At 42.8% G+C, this 16,774-nt stretch overlaps 1 long non-coding RNA gene across 5 annotated transcripts in view; it reads right to left on the bottom strand.

The window, feature by feature from the left end:
- LOC122225910 overlaps positions 1-16,774 on the bottom strand; it is a 326,370-nt gene that overhangs the window by 207,807 nt on the left and 101,789 nt on the right. For all 5 annotated transcript variants that reach the window (XR_006205429.1, XR_006205427.1, XR_006205428.1 and 2 more), the window contains exon 3: positions 7,523-7,619. This is a non-coding gene — a long non-coding RNA (uncharacterized LOC122225910). The remainder of the gene's footprint in view (positions 1-7,522; positions 7,620-16,774) is intronic.

Raw genomic sequence — 16,774 nt, 5'->3', positions numbered from 1 at the left:
TTCTTTTTCCACCGCTTCTTCTAAGAAGTCTTTCCAGATCTCCTGAACCAAAGCTCCAGGTACCCCAACTGCTACAGCTTCTATCCTACCCCTTTCCTTCCTTCCCCTCCAACTCCACAGGTGTTTATCTACCCCTGATATGTTTTGTGTGGTTGATGTATGTTTTTCATTGTCTCCATTTACTGGTACTTACTATGAATCAGCTACTGTTATGACACTTAATCCTCATGACCACAATCACCCCGTGAGAAACATGACATGCTTGTTTTATAACTGATGAAATGAGACTCAGAGAAGGGATATAAACATGTCCATGATTTTTTAAGGTGAATTAAGAGCAAGGAATTCTAGGCCAATGTGGCTCCAATGGCTAGGCTCTTAGCTACTTCATTACACTGCCCATCCAAGAAGTAATTTATATATGTGTATCTGTATGTCTCTTCCAACAGACCACGTTGTTCAAAAAAACAGAGCCATTGTTTTCTAAGGGAAGGTAGGTAATGCAAGAACTAAATAGTTGCCTATTCTAAGCCATCACTGACAACACACACTTTTGTTTGCCATTGTGCAAGCCTTCTTGAGGCCTGGGATACACAAAAAGGCATAAGACTCTGTTCTTGCTCTCAAGAGACTCAAAACCAGATGTAGAAATAGGATCTCTGCACAGAAAGCAATATGAGATAGCATATCTTATTTCTCCAGGGAGAATTGCCAAATCCAAGTGCCACAGGAGATCAGAGGAAGAAGGTCATCAAGAGCTGAAGTGAGACGAGCAGAAGTGAGGGAAACACTGCAGGCCCATGGAGATTAAGTAGAACTTTAGGAGGAAGATCCTGTGTGCACGGGGGAGGGGGAGGTGATGTTGAGGGAGGGGAGGCGGCAAGATTGGGGGCAACACAGAACAGAGAAGGTGCCAAAGATAAACAAAGCCGGATAATTAAAGTGGTAAAAACAGATTCTAATCAGTAATATCCTATTGGAATAGGCAAAAGAGTCTAGCATGAACTGAACTCAACTTTAATTTATACAAAGATGACTGGGCATTTGAAAGGAAGGGTGAGGGAATAGGGAGGGAACAAATGGGGGCTCAGTAGAGTCCAGAAATGAAAAATGACAAAAGGCAGGAAGTGGTTGGTCCATGTGAAACCCATCTGGGTTTGCTATCTGGTGCTCATTAAAGTCAGGCTCCTAGCCTCCCACTGAGACTGAGAAACAGGGACCCTATCCTCAGGTGTTGACTGTTAGAGTAAATTCTTTTACCATCCTTGAGTTTTCTCAGGCAAGCACTTTAAGGGGGCTAGGGTCATCCTAGGTATGCAATCTTAAGTTGTTAGAAACTATGCTAGTGTTTGTTCAAGTCTTTATAGACCAAGGATGAGGCCTAGTGGAGAAGAGGGCTCAGAGAAACCTGGCTGCCATTTGGTCAAGGACAGCCACTGTCAGGAGGCAGCATTTAGCCAGCTGGCCTGGAACTGACAGAGTTCTCTACATAGAAGACTAGATTGAAATGAGAGGTAAAAAACCAGGCTGGTGATTTTGAACTCTTGTAAGCACCAGCCCTCAGTTGTCCAAGACTGAGGGAGGGGTTTCCCAGCATGAGAAACAATTGGAATTAAAACGGAAAAAAATGGGAAAAATCAGGCAAAATCAGGCAAAAAAAAAAAAAATCAGGCATGAGGCACCTGGGATGAATTATTGAGCAGGAAGGCTTTGTAAGAATTAGTGGTTTCAGGTGATTCCTCCTGCTGTACAACATTAAAGACCCCAAGCCTCACTGGCCATTTAGAGGATCACGTTGTGTGGTGTCACTGTGCGATGGGCATACTAGTTCTGGCCATCTTCATCAATGTTCTAAAGCTTCTGAGCCAAGACCAGGTCTGCCTCCATTGCTTTGAGGACCTCAAACACACAGCATTGTGCTTTGTGAATTATCTGAGAAGGTAGGACCACTCACTGCTAGATCTGCATTTAAAGCACATGGAGTGATTTGACTTCAGAGAAGGAAGGACCGGGTTGGAATACCCTCCCCACCAGTATCTAGCCATGTGAGTCTGTACATCTTTACCTTCCTTAAGACTCAGTGTCCTCATCTGTAAATAGAGATTAGAAACCATCTAGCTCACAGGGTTAGTGGGAGAATTAAATGATATTATGCATGAAAGGCCTTTAACTGGGTGCCTGTAATATATCAAACACTAAGTGAATAGCACCTATTGTTGTAATTGTGGTAGTTGTTTTTGTTGTTAAGCACGGAAAAGAAGCATGAGTTTATTCATAGTGTTTAAAGGTCAACATCCTGAAACATTTCCACAGGGTTAGATTTTCAGGTGAAATAAACAAACATGAGGAATCTGTCACATAAATAGAAGCTGACCCTGGGTCCCTTAGACTTATGTAATGGCCACTCGGAGACTTCTGGAAAAACAAAATAGACTCGTGAAAGATGCTTGTATTGCCCTGAGTGCCATCCATCAGATGGAAAGGCTTAACCCCAGATTTTATTTTCTGTGTTAAGGGAAGACCACAAGAGGGGGAACAAAATTCAATTAACAAAAGCATAATTGATTTCAGAAATCCATGAACACAGAGCATCATTCTCGCTCCTCAAGTAAAACACTATCAGCATCAAGTGTGGTTAACACAGAGTCAAACATTTATTTATTAATTTTTTAAAAATATGCTCTTTTAAAGCCTTGGGAGCAAAGTACAATCAAATCACTCTGTAAAATATTGACACTGGATTAGTGCTGAAGTGATGAACAAAATCCAAATAAGCAGTGCAGCAAGGCACCTGTCAAGGCCCCGCCAATCCCAGGAGGGGTGGTGTGAGCCTCTGGTTCAAGATCCTTTAAAACACCAGAGCGTGGCCCGAAACAGCAGTCCTGTCACTATCCTGACCACATGGGCACCTCCATGTGGCCCACGGGCCTTCTCCTGGACTCACAGCCCTGAATAAATCCTGGCTTCATCACTTGCAAGTTCTAGTACCAGACGTGACCTCTCTAAAGCCTCAGTTTTCTCAGCTGTGCAATGGGGAGGAAAAGATTTACTGTGCAGAATTTTTTTTGAAGATTAAGAGGAAATGCATGCAAAGTCCTTAGTTCAGTGCCTGGCATACAGTGAGCACCCAACAATTTTCTCCTCTTTGTCCTCTGAAACTCTTAGTCCCCTGACTCTTCCAGACTGCCAACTCACACCCCTTCCCATAACATTTCAGTGTTGGTTTAGCAATTATATCTCATTGCATCAGTATCCATTTTTCCAACCTAACAGCAAGGTAAATTCTTTAAAGCCAGAGATGGTTGATTATTTAATAAGCACATAGCATGTATGTACCAATCTCAGCTCTAAATCTTTACAAACATTGACTTGTTAAGTTCTCATAACAACCCAATGAGGCTTTTAATATGATTCCTGTTTCAAAGATGAGGAAACTGAGGCACAGAGCAATTCAGTAACTTGCAGAGGTGGCAGCCTGTCAGCTGCTGTGCTGAGACTTGAATTCTGAACTCATGAGAGCTGGCTCCAGACACCAGGCTCTTCACCACCAGACCCCCTGTACTCTAGACTTCTGTGCCCACAACCCCTCCCACACGGAAGGTCCTTAACAAAGACCTGTCAATACAAAGATGGTTTAGTCAACAAGTATCGCTTTCAACATGAGGAAACTGAAAAACCACGAGGCTGCATAGTTTGTCCTGGGTCAAAAGGACAACTGGGAAGTTGATTATGGCCCAAAGTGTCACACCCCCAGTGGCTTGCTCCTCTGGCCACACCATCCGGATGGTCTTTTGAGGGAGGACTTGCACACTGATGGAAGGATAGGAAGAGAAGACCTTTGATCAGACCTCTGTCCACAATCCCACACCACGGGTAGGTGAGGTCCACATTTCCTCACCCCGTGACCCCACCCACCATGTCCCCAAAGCGATCTTCACACTTTGGGTCAGCCATTCCTACTTACTGGCTTTTACTTTCAGGTATACCTGGTGTTGCGCATGTACAAGAGAGCCAGCTGAAGTGGAGGCCAGGCGAGTGAGACAGAGCAACAGAGCCCCAGCCCAGATGTCTCACAGGCTACTGCTGGCTGCAAACCTTCACCAACTTCAAACAAGTATCTCACTCAAGGTTTTCCAAACCAAATTCTGCTTCTGGCGTGGTGTGGAATTTTCTTTCAGTGATGATTTTACAATTTTTCACCACTCAGTAGTTTTTAAATATTTTTAACATTTATTTATTATTTTTGAGAGACAGAGACACAGTGTGAGTGGGGGAGGGGCAGATAGAGAGGAACACAGAGAATCCAAAGCGGGTTCCAGGCTCTGAGCTGTCAGCACAGAGCCTGATGTGCAGCTTAAACCCATGAACTGCGAGATCATGACTTGAGCCGAAGTTGGACACTTAACTAAGCCACCCAGGCACCCTGTAGTTTTTAAAAAAACTCAAGAGAATAAGGGGCACCTGGGTGTCTCTATTGGTTAAGCATGCAACTCTTTTTTGTTGTTGTTTTTATTTTTTTTTTATGTTTATTTTTGAGAGAGATGGGGACAGAACGAGAGTGGGTTAGGGGTAGAGAGAGGGAGACACAGAATCCGAAGCAGGCTCCAGGCTCCAAGCTGTCAGCACAGAGCCCAACGAGGGGCTTGAACCCACAAGCTGTGAGATCATGACCTGAGCTGAAGTCAGACGATCAACCGACTGAGCCACCCAGGTGCCCCAAGCATCCAACTCTTGATATTGGCTCAGGTCATGAATTCTCAGTTCATGGGAATGAGTCCCACGTCAGGCTCTGTGGTAACAGTGTAGGGTCTGTTTGGGATTTTCTCTCTGCCTCTCTTTCTCTCTCTCTCTCTCAAAATAAATAAATAAACTTAAAAAAAATAAAAATAAAAACTCAAGAGAATAAGTCCCTAATTTTAACCATTTAAAGTCTATCAATATGTTACCTTGTGATCCCAAGAAAACTCACTATTGTATACGTAGCAATGTGGGCATAATCTTAGGATTCAGAGCCCTGGGTTCAAATCTCTTCCCCTGAAGTTGGTAGATGTGGGGTACTAGGCTTTGTGCCTCAAGTCTCTCAGATTTAAAAGAGTAATAATCACAGTATCTACCTCATACGCTTGTTTTGAGGATTAAATGAATTTATGTACATGTGTGTATACACACACATGCACATAAACACATATATATGTATTGTCTATACAATATGTATACATAGACATACCTATACTTGTATAACTATATGCATAGCTATACATGTAGTTACAGGTTGAACTGTGCTGCTGCAAAATTCACACACTGAAGTCCTAACCCCCAGGACCCCAGAATGTGAACTTATTGGGAGAATGGGTTTTTACAGAGGTGATCAAATTAAAATGGAGTCATTAGGATGGGCTCTTGTCCTGTATGACTTATAAGAAGAAATTTGGACACAGACATGTACAGACATGTGAAGACACAGGGAGAAGACAGCCATCTACATGCCAAGGCGGGAAGCCTGGAACAGATTCTCCCACAGCCCTTAGAAGGAATCAACCCTGTCATCACCTTGGTTCAGACTTCTGGCCTTTAAACTGTGGAGAAAATAAGTTTCTGTTGTTAAACCACCCAAATTTGTGGTCCTTTGTGATAGCAGTCCTAGAAAATGTGTGTGTGTGTGTGTGTGTGTGTGTGTGTGTGTGTGTGTGTGTAGAGAGGCATCACCTCTCAAAAAGGTACCCAGAACATGTAAGTAGTAGTACTTAAATAATTAACTATTAATAGTAGTACATATGTTATTAATCAGAAAGTACATAGTTTTATACTACACTTTTTAAAAATGAAGACCTGTGGAATAAAAAATGGCACAAGAGGAAATCTAGGGTGTCTGTAGTCTGTACGTACTCCACCGAAACACCAGGCCAGCCAGGTTCATCTCCTCGGATCTAGACCCAACCACAAGAGCCACGCCATAACCAGAAATAATGGAGTCTCTCTACAGCTTGTTCTAAGTCCTGCTTTTCCCTGGCTGTTATAAGTCAAACGAGAACTTGTATCATCATTGATTTAATGTTGAAACAAATACTTCCTACTCTTCTTCTTTCCAGCTTCCAAATGAGTTTAATGAGAATGTATTGTTACACAAAGGCAAGCTACCAAAAACAGTTACATTTTATAGCTAATTATCTGCAAATTCATCCCAGTATTGTGCAACCAAATCATAGTGGGCATGATTGGGATTTGGGGAAGTGAGGCTAATGTAAGATTGGAACTGCTATCAATAACCCCTTACTGCATATTTTGTGTTAACCAAAACAGTCTCATTGTCCCTCACTGACTGTTCATAAGTAAATTACAAACTTGAACTCCTGATGTAATATAGATTTTTACTAGTGTGAATTCCTGATTCAAATCTGTGTCTGAATTAGAGAACAACAGAAGATTATGTTTGAAAAAGAGGGAGATTGTGGTGGTTAACTTTATGTCACCTTGACTAGGCTATAAGGTGCCCAGGTATTTGGTTGAACATTATTCTGGGTGTGTCTGTGAGGGTGTTCCTAGATAAGATTAGCATTCGAATCATTAGATTAAGTAAAACAGAACACCCTCTCCAGTGTGGATGAGCCTCATCCAATCCCACTGGGAGCATGAATAGAACAGAAAGGGCTGAGTAAAGGAGAATCCTCTCTCTCCCTCTCTGACCATCACCAGAGCTGGGACATAAATCTCCTGCCTTCAAACTTGGGCTGGAACTCACACCATCAGCTCTCCTGGCTCTCAGGCCTCAAACTCAAACCCCAACTACACCACCAGCTCTTCTGGGTCTCCAGCATGCTGATTGCAGATCTGGGACTTGTCAGCCTCCATAATCACATGAGCCAATTCCTTAAAATAAATTTGACAGAGGTAGAGATGGGACAGGAGGGGAGGGAGGACCAAGGGAGGAAGGGAGAGGGAGGGAGACAGAAAGGGAGAGGGAGGTCTCCTGTTGGTTCTGTTTCTCTGGAGGACTTTGACTATTAATGTAGGAGCTGTCCTGTCACTAGTTAATATTGCCCATATCATACTCTTTGGCAAAAACTGCTTTTTGAATTTCATTCAAATAAACTTTGCCTCCTGTAAGCGTCACAGCAGTATTCCTTTCTGATGAGTAAGAATGATGGCCAGGAAGCTCAGACACAAGGTTCTGTTGAGCCACAGCAACAGCATAGACCCGTACTTCTGGTATCTTTGCTTCCTCTTCATCCTTAAGGCCACATTATAATTGCTAAACTGGTTTACTAATTGCATTGCACACACCAAATTGTTTTTTGGAAAAGAATAAGCATAGTCAATAAATAATTTTGGTTAACCTACAATCCAAATTTTATCTGTGTCTACCTTTATATGATAATGGTCAAGTACTTTCCATGAAAGAAACAAGTGAACAATGTTTGGCTTTTCTTTCCCCCTCTTTTCTCTGTTCCACCAGTAGATAGTTATTTCCTCCAAACAACAAGTGAATAACATTAAAAAGTATGATTTGAAAATATTGTATCACCTGACAGTTTCTGAAGCATCACCATGTTCTCTATAATTATTTTTAACTCTAGGCTCTACAGGCAGATATATTGGCTTATCTCTTGCTGCCCAGGTTCCTGAAAGACAAAACATAGCAATTACTGTTAAAGGAACGAATTATAAAAAATCATACATCTTTAATGAAAGGCACAGGAATAGAAATCTAGCTCAGCTGATTCCCAGTTTGAGCCTCTTCTAAGCCTATCCTGCCAGTAATTCTGGGGGGAGTAGGATCCCAGTGTTCTGGGGGGAGTAGGATCCCTTGCACTGGGGAGTCAGGATCCCAGTGTTCAGGATCCTGGGGTTCCAGTCCTATCCCTGCCTTTAAGCTGCTAGATGACCATGGGTAAGTCAATTATTCTTTGCAGATCTGAAACATCTGTACAACTGGGAGTCTGGAATATATCATAATTAAGGCAGTTTAGGATAATGCTTAGGGTATGGGTCCTGGACCAGCCAAGGTGACCCTGGATAAGTTACTTCACTTCTTGCTTCTGTTCCTTATCTGTGAAATGGAAAGAACAACAGACTTCACTCAGAGACTTTTTATAAGATATAACCAAATTAATGCGTGTAAAGTGCTCAGAGTGGTACCTTGCCCAGGACAAAGCATTCTTGAAATGTCAGCTATTATGATGATCTCCAAAGTGCCTTATCATTTAAAAATTATTTGCATTGACTCTGATACCTCTGCCAAAATTCTTAGTATTCTAGGATCTCATCACTGAGATAGAAAGTGAACACAGAAAGAAAATGTTGAAATTGAAGAGTCATGTTTTTCTCCTTATATATTTATGTTAATAGGTTAAAAGCAACAGAAATTTCACAAGGAACCAACACTGCTAAAATAGCCATGTATATAATGAGCAATTTTATGAGGCAAATGCCTTAAAAGAAGTGGGAAGAAGATGGAAAAAAGTGTCTTTCAGAGAAGCAAATAACATTCAGTAAGCAACCAGTTTCTCTTGGGTCCTCTACAAACCCATTCCATTAAGCCCTCCAATATCACTGTGAAGCAATTGGTACTATCCCCATTGTACAGATGAGGAAACTAAGGATCAAGGAAGCTAATCAGAGTTCCACAAGCATATGGCTCTTCAAACAGAGACTCAGATGCTACCCAGACCTGACTGCAAGACTGATTTCTTCCATACCAGAATCTGGCTCCAAAACACAGCTATTCCTTACTCAGGGTGATGGTGGGTAGGGAGAAGCTGATTTTTATAGAACAAACTCTAATTTAAGTGCAACGCAAAAATTTTCTCTTTAAAAGACCCCGTGCTTCAGTTGTGGTATAAAGCAAAAAAGAAAAAAATAAAATCTGCAAAATATTACATCACTTCCTAATTTCTTAATATCAGTAACAGGAAAGAACAGTTGTCAAGTTAAAGATTGAGGTGGAATAGATCATTGGAATGCAATGGAAAAGAATTTGACATCAATGAGTATAAAAAGTACTTCTTAGGGAATGTAGTCAATGGTAATTATAATACCACCATGTGGTGACAGATGGTAGCTACAATTGTGGTGAGCACAACATAATGTATAGACTTGTGGAATCACTATGCCATACACCTAAAACTAATGTAACACTATATGCCAACTATACCTCAATTAAAATAAAATTTAAGTCAGATGACCTAAATTTCAGTCCTACTTTTGACACTTATAAGCAGAATACAGTCACGACCTCAGAGTTGAATAAAGGATCTTCCTCATAATCTATGAGGTTGGAGTAAAAGATGAGAAAGACTCCAGTTTCTGCAGTGATCATTCTAATTATTTGGTTTTGTCTTCAGAAAGAGTGTTTCTTAAGTGTCTTACAAGTTTGAACACTCAGATACAATCTGAAATAGCACCTCTACAAATTCTTTCATGACCCTCCCATCACCAGGCACAAGTGGGAATTCACATCCACTCCCAGATTTGGGTCTCATAATTCCATATGGATCGACAAGACTTGACTGCATGTATGTCTTCTGAAATGAGGTGGTAAAGCCCAGGAAGCAGACACAACCCCCTTCATTATCTTTGTATCCCCTACACCTGGAATTGCAGCGTGCTGAGTTAAATGCTCAGTAAAGAATTGTTGACTGAGTGAGTTAAATCTTGGAATTCAATTTATCTGTGCCTGGATAGAGAGCCAGCTACATAATTTTGCCCGGAGCAAAATGCAAATTCAGGGCCCTTTGTTTAAAAAGCTAAGGGAAAGAAGTGATGTTAAAGGTGCTTTTTCCATTGTGGTCTCTCCCTTCACTTGTCATGGTGTCTTTTATTTGCCATTTCATGTTACTCCAAATAAAGAAAAATTAGGGGCGCCTGTGTGGCTCAGTCGGTTGAGCTTCCGACTTCGGCTCAGGTCACGATCTCACCGTCTGTGAGTTCGAGCCCCGCGTCGGGCTCTGTGCTGACAGCTCAGAGCCTGGAGCCTGCTTCGGATTCTGTGTCTCCCTCTCTCTCTAACCCTCCCCCGCTCATGCTCTGTCTCTCTCTGTCTCAAAAATAAAATAAAACATTAAAAAAATAAAAGAAAGAAAGAAAGAAAAATTAAACATTTAAGTTATTAGCAAGAATATTGTTCATCTTTTTTTATATAATTTTAATTTTTTTAATGCTTATTTATTTTGGAGAGAGAGCATGAGTAGGAGAGGGACAGAGAAAGAAGGAGACACAGAATCCAAAGCAGGCTCCAGGCTCTGAGCTGTCAGCACAGAGCCAGACATGGGGCTTGAACCTAGGAACCGTGAGATCATGACCTGAGCCAAAGTGAGATGCTTAACCAACTGAGCCACCCAGGTGCCCCAGAATGTTATTCATCTTTATACTGTATAATGTTAGCTTTAAATGCAACCGTAAGAGACTTCATAGGTCATATGCCCATGAAGTCAGCCCAGTTTGAGTGTAGTTCAAACAAATTAAGGGATAAACGACAAAATTCAAGTTACCACCTAGCATGAGCTTACACAACAGTAGCAAGCAAAGTCAAGAAAATCTGCCTGTGATAGGCAGAAGGCATTGTGGAATAGCTTTCTTCAACTTCTAACAACATTGAGAAAATCTTCCATTTAACTGACTGCAAACCCTATTTATTCCCATGGAGATGAAGTCCTTCATAGTACATAAAATGTTCAAGTAAGCAAAGTTTCTATCTTCTTTGGAAAAAAAGAGGAAGAGAATAGAGAAAATATGCCATTAATATAAAGAATTATGGATGGAGAAAATTGCCGGTTTTTATTTACTCATATTCCATTCTACCTTCACGCATGCAAGAAGCTGGCAAGATATTATATCATAATTATGGACTCCCCTAGCAGCCTGAGTATCAATGGTTCCTATTGTTCTAAGGTTTTCACAAGCCCATGAGCTCCCAGATTGCATCTCGAAGAAAAAGAGCAGGCGCTAATTACATTGCATATTTATTTTTCCCCCACACCACCATTACCCACATAATTCCCTGTGGGTTCTAATTAGCTCAATCAGGGCTGGGGCAGGGGGGATACAATTTTAAGCAATTTCAAATAAATATGGGGTTTGCTACCACCACAAAATTTGGCAAAATTCTAACCTTAACAAAATACACTTTATCTCCCATTTCTGAAGAAACCGGATAGCTTTTTTGTTGTGCTTAGACTTAATCAAGGATAATAGCTCTTAAATAATATCAACCTAGGTGGCTTGCAGTTTGGTGTTTTCTTGGAAGTGGAACCAGGAAAAAAAAATTCAATTTAAACATAATTTTTGTTGGGCTCTTAAGTGATAACTGTGAAGATAACATCCAGTAACTAACTCTTCCGTGGTCCCTTTCTTCTTCCACTTTATAATCTGAATTACCCAGAATCCTTATCTTTTAATCCTGTGCAAAGTGTAATGAATGGTGCTTAGGAAAAGGATTTTCCTGAAGGGTCAGTCATACTCTGGGAGAAGGAGCTTAATTAATCCAGGTTCTAATCCGTTTTATTTAATGTTTAGAGAAATATTCTTCTTGTTTTTCCATACTCAAAGCACCTAAAACTTCTCTTAACATAAACAAGAGCAGTGTAAGAGCCTCTCCTTTTCCCTGTCACCTCATTATTAATTCATCTGGCTTGAGAATCTCAGTTCTAATCAGGGAGATGGCTCCTGCAGCTACACTACACAATCAGCTTGGTGCCAAAATGGCCTCATGCAATCACCCTTCTCAAATCCACCGAGGACTCTTGATGAAGAAAAGCATTTGGAAGGCAACACCATACGCAGAAACCCAGTTCTCAGGGTCCAATGGCTGAAGCTTGGAGGTTCATACCCCCTGTCTTTCCACGAGCATCCAGTCTCGATCTTGAGGAAGATCAGGCCAAGCAGGAGAGGGAGACCTAAAGAGACCTCCAGAGAGGACCTGAGTAGGCAACCTAGACCAGAGCCAAGCCTGGCCACCCAAGGACTGAATGCAGTCCCCCAAAACACTTTGTTTTTCCCACCTTCTTCCCTCTGTCTCAATACATAGTCTTGTAGTGGTGGCTAACATGTAAATAATAGAAGTATTCACATAAAACACCATAAACAGGAGGCCTGTATTCTGGACCTGTTAAAACTGGTAAGTGCTGAGGTGAAGCAGCCATATTTCCACAAGACACATGCTTCTTGTTCTCTGTCATTCCTGCCCCACCAGGCTAGTTCCTCCTTTAACCTGCCTACCTCCTACAGATACCTGAATTTGTTCCCCTAAATCCAGAACTCAGGGTTGTTCACATGGGCCTTTTCCCCAAGTACCTCCAGATGGTGGTTGGCCTGGACCAAAATGCCAGAGAGGCAATCAGCCCATTAAGAGAGAAAAAGATACAAAGCAAAAGCTTCACCCAAATGGTTTTGTTTCTAGAAACTGAAATAGAGGAACGATCAGGTATCATCACTCCTTCATTCAATACGTATTTACTGAGCACCCACCATGTGCTTGGTACAGTTTGAGGAGCTAGAGATGTAACAGTAACAGGAATACATCCCTGTCCTTACCAAGCTTCCCTTCTCTTGTGGGACAGGCAATAACTAGAAAAATAAATATGTATCCCATTCGGCAAAAGTGCTGAGGGACTAAATATACAAAAGGCTGATGGCCAGGTTATATATAAAAATAGAATTCTGACCTGCAACCTGCAGCCACCTGCCCAGGAAACCAACCCAGGAAGCCAGCCTTCTGTAAGTCAGATTTGTACAAAGCCAGACCACAATCTCTAGCAATAGTCCAGGAATCCAAACAATAACCCTTGTGACAATCGGCCAAGACTTGATTAATAACTGGCAGCTTCCCTAACTTTTACCCTTGGTCCCAAATTAGGACCAGCCAGGGAAAACCAAAAATATACCCCTGACAAATCACATAGAAGGCCCTACTTCTAGTTAGCCCATCTACAATAAGCCCTAGGACAATAAGCTTCCAGTGAGACCCTTTTTCCACTATGATGCTTTCCCACTCCTCTGCCTGCCTTTGAGTCTCTGCCAAATGCAAAGGATGGTGGCTGACTTTCTTACTATAGAAAGCTCTCAATAAGTAGCCTTTTCTTGGTCTCATTTGGGTGGTCTTAGATTATTTCCACAGGGCTTTGAAGTAAAAAAACCAAAAAAAAAAAAAAAGCAAAGGGACAGAGTAATGAGCAGATGGGGAGGTTAGGAAGGAGGGAACACTGGAGTGAAGTCCTAAGAAGACAGAAAGAGGGAATGAGGGAGCCATATAATTCTGGTGGAAAAACTTTCCAAGCAGAAGAAACAGCAACACAAGGACAGTGGAGAAAAAAGACTGGCATGTTCCCAAATCATCAAGCAGAATAAAGGAGAAAAAGACAGCTAGGAAAACAAATCAGCTAGGTAGCTGCCAGCCAGATGCCCAGCTACATGGGGCTCGTTGGTCATGGACCGGTCTCTGGCTTGCCTACTCTGTGGAAAAGGAAGGCTTTCTAAGGTTCTAGGCAGGACAGTAACATGCCCAAGATACACACTCAGCCTGCTGCATGGAGAATAGAGGGCAAGGATAGAGGCAGAAGAGTGGTTACAAGGCAATTACAATGGTCCACGTGAGAGATGACGGCCACCAGGCCTAGTGGGGAGGAAAGGAGGTGCCAAGAGGTCACCAGATTTGGGATATAAATATTGCTGGGGTGTTGAATGTGAGGCAATAAGGAAAGTAAGGAATCACAGATGGCTCTTATTCCATGCTTCTCCTATTTTCCAGTCCAAATTATTAACTCCTCCTGCCTCTACACCCCAACTCGTACCACCCCTCTCTCCAAAGCCAATTGCCTAGTAGCAGTACAAATAGATATACACTCATGTAGCTGACAGTGGAGAAGCCCAAGCATGTGACTCACGAGCTTCTGAAAAGAAAACAACAGGAGCCGTAGCAGCCAAGCCAGGATGGTCTTTGTGAGGGAAGTTGGAGGGCCCCTTATCTAAAATGCTCCACCCAAGTCAGGAAACCTCCAAGTCTCCCAAAGTACTTTCCTTCTGAGACCCCAAAGCTCTTCTCTCGGTTTCTCAATCAGCTTCACTACCCTTTCCTGGTGGGTCCAGTACCTTCTGACCAATGTTGTTGGTGCTCAACCCTCCACTCCTCTCATCATGTCTGTACAAGCCAGCTTGATTTCCAGCCATCTTTCCAGACTAGAGGAGCCTAGGAATGAAAGCCTTCCTGCAGCCCCCACCCACACCCACCCAACAACCCACCCCAATGTCTAGTAGTCATGCAGTGTACACACTCCAGCTTTCTCACCCCTTAGCCAGGGGAGTTTTGAGGTATGTGCTGTATATCATTTTCCAAAGTGGCCCACTGTGGTGGGCAGCCTGAATGAGGAATAAGATCAGATCCCACTAACTATATCACATACACCTTTGTTATAAATGCCATGCTTGAGTTTACACACTAGGTATGTGTACCTAGGGGTAAGTTCATAATTAACTACTCCCTTTACCCTTTCCATAAAGCCTGGGTTTTGTTAGAGAACCATGCCACATCCAGGTTGAGCCCCACCTGATCCTCCTTCAAAATCATCAACATGCAGTATTGAGACACAAGGAAAGGGGCTGTGAGTGAAAGTGAGCAAGTTGAGTCTCCACTGATGGAGCCCTAACAATGCCAAGGGTCTCAGGCAGGCAACCAGCACATGTGCATGCTACCCTTCTGTGCCGCTCAAATCACCTTCCAGTTCTGTTGTATCTACCTAATATTTAAACATCAAATTGTGGCATAAGTGTCTTTCTCTACCTCTAGCAGAGAACCCCAAAGATTGAGGACCTTTCCTTTTTTTTTTTTTTAACATTTTTCACATTCATCATTTAAGATCAGAAGTTTTTAAACTTCTTTAGCAGCATGTAGGGGCTGCATAGTGGCCTCCAAAGAGGTATGTCCAGTCCACATCCTAATCCACAGAACACATGAATGTGACCTTATTTGGAAAGAAACTTTACTAAAGAGTCCTTTCAGCTATTATTAAGTTAATTATGTTAAACTGATCTTTTATTAATGTAAAGATTTTGAAATCAAGAGACTATCCTGGATTATCCCTATAAGCCCTAAATGTCATCTCAAGTGTCCTTATAAAGAGAGGCAGAAAGAGACTGGAAACACATTCACAGATAATGTGGTGAGAAGATGAAGCAGAGAAAGGTGCTGCCACAAGCCAAGGAATGCCAAAGGCAACCAGAAATCCAGGAAGACCAGGAACACGTAGGGGCTAAGGGAAGGCTTCCCCAAAATGTGCCACTCAAGGATACTGATTATTGTTTTTAAAAAGCTCCTTGAGAAACAGCCAGTGCAAGGACACCCAGCCCTTCCTCTGTCCCCCTGAAAGCAGGAAACAAATCTCCCATATGAAAAATATCCTCCCTATACCAAAGTAAAAAGACATCTTATCACCAGAGAGAACTTTAAAGCCATGAAAGCTATAAAAACAAACGTTGTCACTTTTTACTGATCTTCTACCTCAGTCTAAATTCCACATAGAATTCCTTACTAATTAAAGGGGCACCTGGGTGGCTCAGTCAGTTAAGGGTCCGATTCTTGATTTCTGCTCAGGTGATGATCTCACAGTTCATAGGAACGAGCCCCACATCAGGCTCCACACAGACAGCATGAGGCCTGCTTGAGATTCTCTCTCTCTCTCTCTCTCTCTCTCTCTCTCTCTCTCTCCCTCAGTCTCTCTCAAAATAAATAAACATTTAAAAAAAAAAAAAAAACTCAAGCACCTGACTTCGGCTCAGGTCATGATCTTGCGGGTCAGGAGTTTGAGCCCCACATCAGACTCCACGCTGACAGCTCAGAGCCTGGAGCCTGCTTTGGATTCTGTGTCTCCCTCTCTCTCTGCCCCTCCCCAACTTGCCCTCTGTCTCTCTCTGTCTCTCAAAAATGAATAAACGTTAAAAAAAATTTTTTTTGGAGGAAAAGGGAGGAGCCATGATGGCAGAACAGCATGGAAATTTTTTGTGTGTCTTGGGTCCATGAAATACAGCCAGACCAACACTAAACCATCCTGCACACCTAGAAAACTGATCTAAGGATTAACACAACAATCTGGACAACCTGAACCACAGAATTTAGCAGATACGCAGCATGGAGAAGGGAACTTGGGGAGAGAGAAGCCGCAGAGAGCAGGGAGGTGCTTTTGCGTGTAGAGAGAGGACAGAGACGGCGGCGGGGGAGGCGGGGGGGGGAGACAGGAAAAGCACCCGCCAAAAGCAGCTGGAGAGAAAGTGGGAAAGTGGAAACAGCCACAGGGACTGAACTAAAAAGGAGAGGGTTTAAATTCCATTAAGACTCTATAAACCGGGGTGGGGGGGGGAGGATGCAGAGTCTGAAACTCTGCAGCCTGATACTTGGCAGTGCTCTGGTGAGAAGGGCGAATCCCCAGGAGCAGAGTGAAGTCCAGAGGTTTTTGGGCCACATGTGGAGAGTTGGATCCCCTGCTGGGAGGACACCTGGTAGAAGCTGTGTGACTCCCCCCAAAGGCAAAGGCCCCAGTGGACCTGGGAGAACAACCACATTCACTGGTGCTGGAACAAGGTCGCTGGGGGTGAAGTGTGGTGCCAGATGTGTGTTGTGATTTGCCATAATCCCTGAAGCGCTGGTGCTACACGATTACGTGAACTTTTTCTGGGGCAGGCTGGCACCTGGCCACAGTCTCTGGGCATCAGCAGCAGCACGGTCCTGTGAATATTCCTGGTGCAGCAGGCACCTGGCCATTGCTCGATGAGACCCTCCCACAGAGGGGCA

Source organism: Panthera leo, chromosome C1, assembly GCF_018350215.1.
Source record: "Panthera leo isolate Ple1 chromosome C1, P.leo_Ple1_pat1.1, whole genome shotgun sequence".
In the NCBI taxonomy this organism is placed as follows: Eukaryota; Metazoa; Chordata; class Mammalia; order Carnivora; family Felidae; genus Panthera; species Panthera leo.
Note: the sequence above shows the minus strand (reverse complement) of the source record. Positions and strands in the feature narration are given on the sequence as shown.